The following is a 12,370-nucleotide window of genomic DNA, read 5'->3' on the forward strand; positions in this document are numbered from 1 at the left end:
AAATATTAATAAGAGAAATGTATAATAAGGACAGTTATCTTTTATGTTTCCTACTCAAGATATCCAGTACTTCATTAACGTTCATTTTTGACACAATGAGTAGATGGATATGCATTGAAGCCTCTGCATTCAAACGATCTTGTATCGCTCTGCTGCAAAGATATTTTCATTTGGCGTGAGGTGGAAAAAGATCGCAGAGCTAAGGGTTTAGCTGTTTGCGCATATGTAATTCAACGGTCTGGGGGGGGCTGTGCTCCCGTGCCACCCTTTCCCACCCCCTCCCCCCCCCCCCTATGCTAACCTACGGCTGATTCCGCCGGGAATTTGCGTGCCGAGTAAGATAATCCGATTGGATTGCCTCGGTGTTCACTTACGTCGCAACAAAGTCACGGGCGAGACAAAGCGTGAGAGGGTGGAGATTTAAGAAGGCGGCTCCCTAAACGATTGCCATCATCGTCCACGTCGAGGCGTGGTGCGAAATATGCTGCTTTGGATGCCCGCTGCCGGGAACACCTTTTAGCGAGAGACTGACTCCAGCTGGGTAGCACCCGGAAACGGTTCGAGGCGTCATATTTATGACCGCGGTCTAGTACGTTCTTTCTTCTAACCAACACCATGAATTATTCCCCGTCGCGACAGTTACATTTTAAAGACTTTGTCTCATTCCAACGGTGAAATTTAATCGCATGGTTCCTTCTGCATTAAAATTGTGAGTAACACGAGCTCATGTAGTCTTCCGTCTGGTTTGAAGTTTGTCAGAAATTTCGTTGGACTGTTACTGGTCGTTGTCATTTTAACAATTGAGTAAATGGTGAGAGGTGAGAGTGGTACGAACTTGCAATCACGTTTTTCCTTGTGTGGTGAAATGGAAAGCTCTTTTCAACTTGGAGAAATTAATGATGATAATTTGATTGTAGTTTATCATTGCATCGCCTGTACTTTTCCTCCCGCTAGTTACGATTAAAATCAAAGTGCAGTGTAAAACATCCGTTAAAATCGGCAACGGTCTTCGCGTATGTGTTTTAAGGTAGCGGCAATCAATTGGATAACTCTGGATATTATCATTGACCACTTACGTCTGTGCGTACCCGTAATTATACGTCAATTCTTTGGGCGTACTTGATGGTATCGTTTAAGAAACTGCTTCCAATGACAAGGAAAACGATAGCATGAAGCCACCAGTTCCCATAGCGCATGGACAGTTCTGTTGACATTGCGTTCATTGCGGAATCTGGCAGCGGAAGGATCAAGAGGGTACATTTAAATTTCTCCTGTAAAACGACCTGTACTTGTAAATTTACATCTATGAGGTACGGTGAAAGCCATCTCCAGGGTGTTTGGCACGGGGTGATCCCAAACCAGGCATGCAGCACTCATCTTAGTCTTCATCAGAAACGCGCTCACTTGGCGGACACAGGCCAAGCACTCAGTACAGCAACACACGGTCGGATGAAAAACGAGGAGAGTGCTTAGGACACGAACATGCCTCCATGCAAATTAAACTACTAGTAAGAAATAGAAAACGTAAATTTAGCTCAGTAAATCATGGGATGCATGGGATATATCAAGTTGCAGGAATCTCTCGCCAAAGTTGACAAATATAGCTAGATGTTAACTATAGATATAAAGCCTATTTTAGCTATTCCGAGCAAAGATAACTAAATTATCGCAGGTATAATGCTCCCTTATTGTACGCGGAAAAAACGATCTCAAATCCATCTGTTCTTCAGTCTATTTCCCTAATATTATCCTTGTGATCGACGATTTAGAATGTGCCCACTACGCCCTTGCGTCAGCAATGGCTTCATCGGGCTCCGAGGTGGATTCTCAGCGCGGAGGAGAAGAAGACGTCCCACCACGAGGTGCTCTGTGGGAGGGAAGGCGGAGCAGTGTAAACATGTAATCAAGCGATCGCCTTTGATGGCCGCGGGATGATGCCCCAGCACTCTTGGCATCCACCAATTAGTTTGCCGGGTGCCGTTATAATAACTCTTCCCCGCGCGACCTTCGAACCCTACGCCTCTTTCATGGGAATCCACCCTTGGAGGGTCCTCCGGAGGTTGCTTCGCGGATGAGCGGGCGATTGATCTGAACGATAAGCATTTGCTTCGATTTAATGAATTCTTTGCCTCCTTATTGTTTCCGACACGATGCTCCATTGATTTTCATCATCACCTGGGATAAAAGTGTTTCTTATAAAATTAATTGTTTGAGGCGTAACTTGGTGAAAGCGATTCATAATTAAATAAGGAAAGAAGAACTTTGTACTTTCACATTAATATTTAATCACGACCATGGTTTCAACGTTAGATGATGACGTCTAACGTTGAAACCATGGTCGTGATTAAATATTAATGTGAAAGTACAAAGTTCTTCTTTCCTTATTTAATTGTGTTTCTTATAGTCGTTTTACTCGCGGGGGGTTGAAGTGCGCGTATACAAACTGAATCTAAAGTAAGATCTGATGCCTTCCCGGCGATCATAGTCAAAGAAGGCTATTCGGGCTTCCAGCCGGGTGGTCTATCTCCATTCTACCGACGTTTCGGAACTCGAGTCGTGTTCCATCCTCAGGGCTTTTTTTCAGCCATGATGCCCCGTTCAGATGACGATTGTCCTAACGATAGTTGGCAGAGCTAGCTGTGTGAATGCATATACGGACAATAGTTCACGTAGTTCCGAACGTTGCCATTTAACGATGGCTAGGCGCTGCGAAATCGCAAGAGGATGTGACAAGAGAAGGACGAAAAAAGTTTTTGAAGCTCCCATCGCTCTATTTTTTTCATCTTTATGTTATCTTCCCACCCCGTGGGTTCGAGTTCAAATCCCGGTAGTGGCAGAGAATTTTCAGAGACTGCCCGATCCCTGCTTGAATGATGTGTGGAGGACATTTCAAGCGCAACACTCCGTCCGTCGGATGGGACGTTACGCCGTGGTCCCGTTGGCGCCTTTCGTTAAGAGCACGCTAATGCCGACGCCGGGTTTTTCTCCACCCTTCCTTACCTACCCTTCCCTATGGCACAAATGACCTCAGCTGTCGGTCGTCTCCTACAAATACCGATACCATACCGATATAATAAGTTTCTAATAATAATAATAATATGTTTTTATTCGGGCGAGGTTGAGACTAAGAAGTCCCCTCTTCCACCTAACCCCTCGATAGCGTCAATGCAAACACTTTAAAAAGTGGTAGATAAACGTTTACAATACAAAAGATATGCAACATACACTATTTGTGAAATATCGAAAAAGACAAACAAGTATATGTAAAAATTTTTTGTAAAAAATATTTCTGTTGTGGGAAAAAACAATAGGGTAAGGGTGTAGTATCCTTCTGCGAAATACCCACTGCAGGAAAACGCCCACACAAGAAGTTTACATCACGTGCTTATTAGTATGAGTTTGTCATGCTAATAAGCACGTAATTTATTTTTTGTGTGCGTTGGTGGATTCACGAACATTTTGAAGATCACATTTTCAACTTTTCGTGAAAATGACGTAAACTTTTTTTTTGCTGACCGAATGAAAAAAAAAGACTGGTCAAGGGGTGGGGTGGGGTGACCCGTCCTCTACTAAGTGTCCCTATGGGTGGTGGGTGGCCTTTTCTAGTTTACGGGCGATTTGGGGGGGGGTAGGATTTTAAGGGAATTGGGATGGAGACAAGGGCGAGGTGTCGCGGGACCATGTTACACGCCCATCCCCATCTGCCTCTCCCACACTCCACTCTCCAACCCACGCAGGAATGTGGGGAGGGGCCCGAAGGACCTTTTTTACCTCTCCCTCCATGTTTTTCCGTCCTCGGCGGAGAGGTTCGTTGTGCTTAGGAGTCGGGGGTGGGGAGTGGGTGGGCGGTTGGCAGGCGTGCGCCGAGAGTGTTGCCAACCGATGGGAGACCATAAAGAAAGACCCATTAAGGTATACATTTTTTTCGCGCATCCTTATGTTCAATTTCAAATCCACCCATCTTCGGAGAGGAGATTCCAAGGGGGACGTACCTAGAAATGCTACTTAACCTACCTATTGTCCTGAAAATTTCATTGGATAAAAGGTAATTAATTTATTTATTTTATACCTTTATTCCTTTAAAACCGAAAGCAATATAATTGACCTTTAGCATTAGGGTTTATAACTTGATAATCAAACGTACTGGAACACCCATGCCCTGGACAGGGGCAACCTACCCAGGCGGGACTCGAACCGCCGACTCTTGTGAGGCAGTCAAGGACTTAACCACGTCGCCATGTTGTAAATTGCTAGTATTTCTTTCAACAAGAAAAAAAATTCCTCTCCATTGCGCTTTAATCATGGGATTTTATCCATTGTAGTCTTGACTGCATGCTCGGAAGCCGAAAAAATCGCTCTCATGAGTATTTACTCTCGGGGTGTACCAACTTCCCAACTTGTTCTGCGCAGGGATGGCAAGTGAAACGAAACGACAATGTTTCGTTTCGATCCAGAGGGAAACGAAAATACGAGGCGTAGGTTTAGTTTCGTTTCCGAAATGCACGAAATTAAAATCACCAAAGAAATTAGTTTCGACCCGGGACGAAACTTTACTCCCGGGAACGAAACTAAATTAATCGAAACTCTGATGGTCATAGTAAAGTTTCGAACCCCTAAATTTGAGTGGAGGGGCATAAGAGGGAATAGTTTCGACCCATTACGTTTGACATGCGTGTAGAGAAGTTAAAACATCGAGCTTAAAAATCGAATTGCCAGTTTGCGTTCACCGTTCTTCCTATATGTGGTAAAAATATGAGTGCCCCATGCATCTAACTGCGGTAGGCCGAACCTCTTCTTCATTCAATCATACTTCTTACTCGGTGTGTGGGTCTAAAACTAAACTGTTCGAAGGTTAAGCACGTGGTACCTCCGGTGCGGAACATAATCTGTGTTTAGTTTCGTCCAAGAGTTTTAGTTTAGTTCCGACCCGAAGTAGTTTTGACTCCGATTTCGTTTCGACCCTGAGTTAAGCCCACGGGTTCAATTCTTTTTCGTATCGTTTCTACATTTCGCTCCCGGGAAAGAAACAATTGAAATTTTAAGTGGTTTTGACTTTCGTTTAGTTTGTATTGCCATCCCTGGATCAGCGTGCTCCCGCGCTGACTGTCTGTCAGGATGGCCGTGAGTTATGCCCCCGACCATGTATTATTCATCCGCCGACGGAGATCCATCTCCAGAGGCCGTCTCTTTAACTTCACGTCTGCCTCTCCCCCCTGAACCCTCCTGTCTTTCTTTCTTTCTCTTTCCCTTATCGTGTCCTTCCTGCGTGAGCGTGTCAGCTTTTAGTGGCGTCAAACGAAAATAAAATAAAAGTGAAATGTTAAGTTCAAGCGGTCCGAGCCACCGCGACTGGATTGCTAATGGGTCGACCGAAGTCCGAGGCGGAGGTAGCTGCCTCATTGATACGTAACGTCTGAACCGCTTTTGTTGCGTCGAGTATTTGTATACAAGTCGAGTAAATACATGCAAGAGCGCAATCAGAAATGCTGAAACAAACCTTGAAACACAAACTTTGCAATGAGAAAAGATGAAAAGATTATCAAATTCTAATCGTGATATTTTATGAAAACCACGATTATTCTCTTTCTTGGTATTGTTTATTCATCTTGAGGGTTTTCATGCGCATGTTCTACTTTTTTTTAAAGGGAATTAATAACATTAAATTCATTTAATATTTTCTATTCAATGCAGCTGATTTTAAATCTGACATTTCACTCATATCAACGATAATTTCTCTCTGAACTCAATCAATTTCACGCTATTTCAAAATCGACCCACCCTTACGCTAATTCCTCTGTTAATTTGCATAGGATTTGAGTTTTTTTCTGCGGATGCTAATCGTTGACCCGTGAGCAGTTTAACCTCACGTTCAGTCCTTACTACGGTTAATTAAGCTCTTAATGTGTTCTATGAACTGGCATAAACCATTTCTAACTCAGAGCTGCTTCTGGGAGAAATTAAATTTCAAGACTTCTCAGAGTGAAAATTGCATACTCTGTGATGATTATTGTGGCAGCTGATTATTTCGCCATTAAACTTAAAAGCATAAAAGAACACTTAGTTTAAATCTTTCCTGATTAGAGCTGAAAATGTATCCTTTTTTGATGTTACTTAGAAGCAACATTGGGTTATAATGGGTTAATCCTTTTCGGTCCAACGTCGAGATTCACTCGACAGGCCTGGTGCAACGTATAGTTGAGCTCAATATCACAAGGTTATATTTGGGGATTATACAAGGGCAATATTTCAAGAGATGTCACGCATAAATAATTTTTAAGTAATAAACTCATCAAATGAGCCTCTTGCATAATATTACAGTCAGTGGAAGTTTACTTTAAGCGACAAAATAAAACATTTAAAAGGCGCCAATGAATCCTGTCAATTATTCCTATTTTACTAAAAATTAATTGATACCAGACTATTTGAATTGAAAAAAAATGGACCCTCAAAAGGTTAAAACCCAGATCCTCGAGTGAGCACACGGGAAACCTTCACCAGAAGGTCCCCATGCCGTCGCCAGCCCAAGTCTCCTCCCATCAGTCGCCTCCCGCTGAGCAAGTCTCTTTCTGAACGAAAGGGAGTCAAAAGGAACGAGCACTTCCCGTTTAGAGGCGCGCTTTTTGGCCCCTTGCCCTTCCTGGAAATCCATTCACGGCGGTGAAATTTCAACCCGTTTGGTTGGCACGGGGAGGGGTGGGAAGGCGAGCCAAGTGGGAAGGGACTCTGTTGTCAGTGGACTTGGGGATCCATTTTTCTCCCTCGAATGTGTTTGTGAGGTCGGATTCGTTGGCGGGCGAGGGTAACCCTCGCGCTCGGGTGGGTACATGCATCCTGGGGACCTCCCGAGGTGGGCCCGCCAGGAGTTTTGGGGGGCTAATTACGTGGAAGTTCCCAGTGAAGTCAAATTTCGATGTCCTGATTGCCTTGTCGAGGGCTTTGACGGGTTCTTTCAAGGAGACATAAGCGCATGGTGGAATCTGAAAGTCATACTTGGTATGGTATTTGGAGGAGGCAACCGACAGCGCCATGAGGAAAGGATGGGTAAGGAAGGGTGGAGAGAAACCCGGCGTCGGCATTAGCCTGCTCTTAACGAAAAGCGCCAAGGGGACCACGGCTTAACGTCCCATCCGACGGACGGAGTGTTGCGCTTGATATGTCCTCCACACGACATTCAAGCAGGGATCGGGCAGTCTCTGAAAATTCTCTGCCACTGCCGTGATTTGAACCCGAGCCCACGGGATGGGAAGCCAATACTCTAGCCACCACACCAACCCGATCCCCAAGTCATACTTTTCATGAAGTCTGTCAATATCTTTCATGTGCATATTGCTAAACGTTAAATTCATCGCTGGTTGGTGGGAGACAAAATTAAATATAGCTATGGACGCGGCTAAGTTTCTGGGTTGTCCTCCGCGTCGAGTCTTCTCCATGACTACAATTTTGCCTGCGTCGCAGTAGGTTCAGGTTTGAAGTCACTTCGCTTCAAATTTCAGGTAACGTTAAGGCTTTTGTTGCAACGCCGTCGAAACTGTCGTCACGAAAATGACTCGACGCGGAGGAAAACCCGGAAAGCTAGATGTTCCTAATACAACTCTCCGCGGAAGCCACCACCTTGACATGTGGTTATATGGTATGGAATGTCAGAGCCAAGGGGACTGCTTAGGGAAGGCCCATTTCCATCCCATCGAGGGCTGATTTCTGTTACCGCGGCGCGGTGATGAGTGCAATGCGATCCACTTTTTTTTCAATATTTTGCACTTTTATGTTTGTGATTGCGAGGAATAGCATTGAAACGTTATGAGTATGATATACATATTACATCATTAGGAATATAATTTTCCGTTAACACCCCGAATTGTACCTTTATCCCTGTGAAACTCGGATCAATTTATCTGCGACGCTAGTGGCGACTTTTGTAAACCCATTTAAATGCGTGGTGGGTGACAACATATTTAGAGGCCGACTTGTGGATCCTCTCTTGTAATATTCGTGGTAGTTTTCTCATGTTTTCACTACAAGCATTATAATGATTAAATTTAAATTTTGGTTCAAACCGTTTCACGATTATTTTTACCTAGTCCAACATCCTCTAAACTTAGGTAATTAGCTTTTTACATTTTTAAAGGTCTATTTTATTTCAAATTTAGCCTGTCTACTCAGTAACACGAATGGCCGTGATGCGAATCAAACTTGATTACCAAATTATAGGCTCACAATACTCATTCCGATTTCTAAAGTGGCACTTCCTCGTCGTGAGCGTCTAGGCTGTATGTACGTGTGAGAGATGTTTTGACAATTAAGGCAACTAGTAGAATATCTTGTTGTTCTTTCTTGCAATTAGAACTTTCGACCCTGCAAATAGGGCTTACATTTTATGCTGTATTAAGGTTGTGTTTTGTAAGTAATGTTCTTCTTAAATCCAAACCCCTTTTATGATGATTTTTTGCTAGATTGTTTGTACTCGTAATACGGGATGTAATTAATACTTCTTTTGAAGGGTTTTTGTGCTGTAGGTCTTTTAAAAAGTAGTACTAATTTTCCTTTGTTCTATTTTTAAAAAATTCTGTGTGATCAACTTGCTTTTTTCAATAATAGCGCAACCTACCCCAGTTACGACATGTATTGAATCTCCTGTAATGCTCTCCTGTATGGCTGGGCTAATGAGATTCTTTTTACTTAGCATCGCTCCGGGTTGCCAGACTTGTATTTTGAAAAATTACGCGGGTGATGCATCGAAAAGGTTTATTTAAACAGGTAGTGCGGTAATGGCGGCATCGGGGTCAATATTCTTTGTTGTTCAGATATTGCTTTCTTTCGTCGTTGATTGATTGCTTTTTCTTTGGTGAAGATTATAAGCGATGCAAAACAAAGCGGCTCCTCTCTCCTTTTTCCTTAATGAGCTGTAAGTCTAGTGTTACGATTTTTTCTATCTGCCTTGGCAGCCCGAGGCCCTGTCAGGGAAACCATTAAAGGAAGCTGAATTACCGGTTACTGATTATACTGCTGAAACACTTTGTGATTGAAGCATCTCTTAAAATCTCTTCATTTCTGGCTTGCTCGCGATTGTGTAGCGATAGTAACGATCAAAGCAGTTGAACATCGTTGACTTTCATTGTCTTGGGTAATCAATAAAACTAAGGTTAGTAAAACTAAGGAGTTGAGAGATACATTTAGTTATTGCCTTGTGATAGCTTTTCAATAAGATATTTATGACAATAATCTTGATACTATTTTTGAAGTTTTAATTTGTGTTGCTATATACTGTGAGAATATATTTTGGAGGTACTCTAGAATCCTCTATTCGTAATTTGGAGCGAAAAGTTATTTGCTTATACGTTGCGTTATGTTTCAGTGGCCACGTCTGCTTCTCTTTGCTATTCTATAAGCCCACTTGATTAACTTGCACTTAAATATTGACTTGCATTGCTCACTGCGGAAGTTTAGAGCACGTAGTCTTCGTAGCCAGACGAGTGTTCTTTCTCGAAGTTCATGCGTTTGAAATTTCAAAACGTTTTCTACCGTTTTTTTTTTCGACGTCTTGGCATTTTTCAGCAGTTTTTTTTGCCTCCGCGAATTCCCGAAATCCTTTTCCAATGCGAGTGTAGATGTTGTGGGCGAGATAGCGCTCTCATCCCGTGTTCATTTTCGATCGTCAGTGGTGGTCCCCTTCCGATTTGAAGATCGACGGCCGGGAAACCTTCTTTCATAGGATTATATTTTCGGTGTGGATTCTTCGTGTCGGGCGCATCAATGTTCTCTCGGATAGCAAGATTAGTCCCAACCCGTATCGCCGAACTGGAAATAAATCAAGTCCTCTCTAAGATTCTTTCTTGGTAGTATATCGCGCTGTGGGCCGGAGGAATTTTAAGGCCGTGTCCCAATCAGCGTTTGGAATTCCTTTTTTTTACTTAAATTCGGGAAGTGATGTCACTGTGTTATCCTTCGAACAGAATTCACGACCGTGAGATGACTGTTAAGGCTTATGTTTTGGTTTGGTTAATATTTTCTAGAGATTGGGACTTTTTTTATTTCAGACACGTTACGGTAAAATTTTATATATTTCATAAATAATTTCGTATAAGTATAGTAATATTGAGAAATAATGGTACATGGTATATTTTAAGTTGTTGAACAAAATTGACGAAGAAAAAAATATTTCCCGGTGTTAAGCAGTTGTGTGGGCTTTTATGAGAATCTTAACCTCCAGAGCAGTAATTTGGATTAGCTGCCTCCATTGATCATTTAGATGCCATTTGTTCATGTCTGCAATTCAACACTGTTTGTATTGGGAGTTCACAGTGAATATGATCGTATTTTTTCCATAAGAAGTTTAAGTTCTAAAATGAGAGAATAATCCATGTAAAAGCTGGTGAAAGGTTAAGACGAGTTTGACGTTGTTCCAGATTTATTAATCGTGAGACGCCCCTCGGTCCAATTTACGTGTGGCTTTTTATGAATTTTCACTAATTCGGAACGAATACTAATCTTTATTTGCCCTGGAGAAATATACCGAAGGCCTGACCTTCAGTCATAGGATGTGATCTTATTGACCCTTCCTCGGGTTTAGTCTTATTTCGGTCCGTAATGGCCTCAATGTTAGTGGGCAGAGTGACCGGGCTCAGCCATTTTATTTTTTTCCTCCTCAGAGGATAACATTTTTAAGGAGTGGTGGTGGGGAAAACCGACCATTGAGAATCCTTTTTTTTAGCCATCCATTTTGAGGTAAGGCGACAGCTACACAGACACTGTCAAATTTAGTCAATGAGGCCGTTGTATTATTTTTTCTTGTGGGGTTGGAAACATTCACTCTGGCACGATTCTTTAGCAAATGTGTCGCCCCGTTCTTACTGCTCAAATACGAAAATAATGGCTTTAGTATATTACGACAAAATTGGCGAGTGAGCTTAAAGATTATTTCCGGAGATTTGAACGCCTGTAATGAAGTGGACAGTTGTTCAAAACCGCGGTGATACATATTTCAATTGTGGATTAATTTTGGCGCACGATGTAGAATGACGTACCTAATTGAATTTGGGCTAAATAGTGTCATGACGAGAGTCTTCAATTGAGCAAGATTCACTAGGATAGGAAAGCGATCTTGGAGACCCCAACGCTTGCAGGATAACGATGAAGGTATGAGGTTGTACTCCGTAAATTACAGTTTTCGTTCCCTTAAATAGGTGCTCTTTCGCTGTACCCGTTTTCTTGCTGGTCGTAATCGCATAAATGATTGACATACAGAACGTAATGACATCTGCATTGTTCATTACAAAATACTGAAGCAGGATTTTTGACGTCATTTTCTGAATAATGAGTAAATGAATATCTTACCGCCTAATTTGATGAGTTACCGTGGTCTTCCTTTATTTTATTTTTTCGAATCTCTGGTATCATCGCTAATTTCATCGCCAACAAATTATAACCTTAGTGAAACTGGAATATTGAGTTTGTTCAAATACGGGTCCGGCAAGAGCTAGCAAGCTTATTCAGAAGTCAATGGCTCTAATATGAGGTGAGAAGTGGTGTTTAAGGAACTAGATCTTAGATTGGGTGATTTATTTTTTTATTGAATTATTCAAAAACAGCCAAAATGGCCTTTATATTGAATATACAACATAAAATCTGCAGCTTTAACAAATATAAACTATAAAAAAAACTATAAAAAGGATATAAAAAAAGAAAAAAAGGATTCAGAAGATGGCTTTTCGAAGCTGATTCGAAGATTTATGTTAGTTAAAGTCTTTCAATCGAAATACGATTTATCCACCTCAACGTATCACTGCGAACCGTTAACAGATTTTCAATTGAGTTCGTTCTCGGAGGTAGTTCGCCCATTTGAAGGCTCTAAGTAAGTTTTTAGCGAGAGCTCATCCAGGTAAGGATCCCGGGCGAGGAACGACCAGACATTTTTCGTCCGCTCTCACAGGCCTCTTTATAGTCCACATTCGGCGGGTTCCTCCTTTTTTTCTTTCCCCTTGAGATTTTCCTCGAATCGTGTGCATGTCGGGAGAGCTTGCGTGGGAGGGAGGAGGTGGACTGCGCGCCTTTTGTCACGGAAGAGTCGCGGCGACGGGGCGACCGCGCGCGGTGCCGGGGCGGAGGGTGGTCGTCGTCCGGCTGGGTGGGAGAGAGTGGTGTTGGGTGGTCGGCCGTGTTGTGTGCGGATCGCGTGGGTGAGACCCGGTCGGAGGGTCTCTTGCGGGGGCGAGGGTGGGGCGCCTCGCTGTAAAAAGGAACCACCCCCGTCCCTTCTTTCTTCCGGAAAATATCTTGGATCTAGTGTTTGCATGGTTCATACCGGTCAGTGTAGTCGAGGAAAGGTCAGGGAATTAAAAATCGGATCTGGATTTATTTATTTATTTATATGCAT

General features: G+C 42.7%; 1 protein-coding gene across 1 annotated transcript in view; it reads left to right on the forward strand.

The window, feature by feature from the left end:
* Window positions 1-12,370, forward strand: part of LOC124157444 (protein patched) — a 179,355-nt gene that overhangs the window by 99,394 nt on the left and 67,591 nt on the right. The window lies entirely within an intron of this gene.

The sequence above is a fragment of the Ischnura elegans genome, chromosome 4, assembly GCF_921293095.1.
Source record: "Ischnura elegans chromosome 4, ioIscEleg1.1, whole genome shotgun sequence".
In the NCBI taxonomy this organism is placed as follows: Eukaryota; Metazoa; Arthropoda; class Insecta; order Odonata; family Coenagrionidae; genus Ischnura; species Ischnura elegans.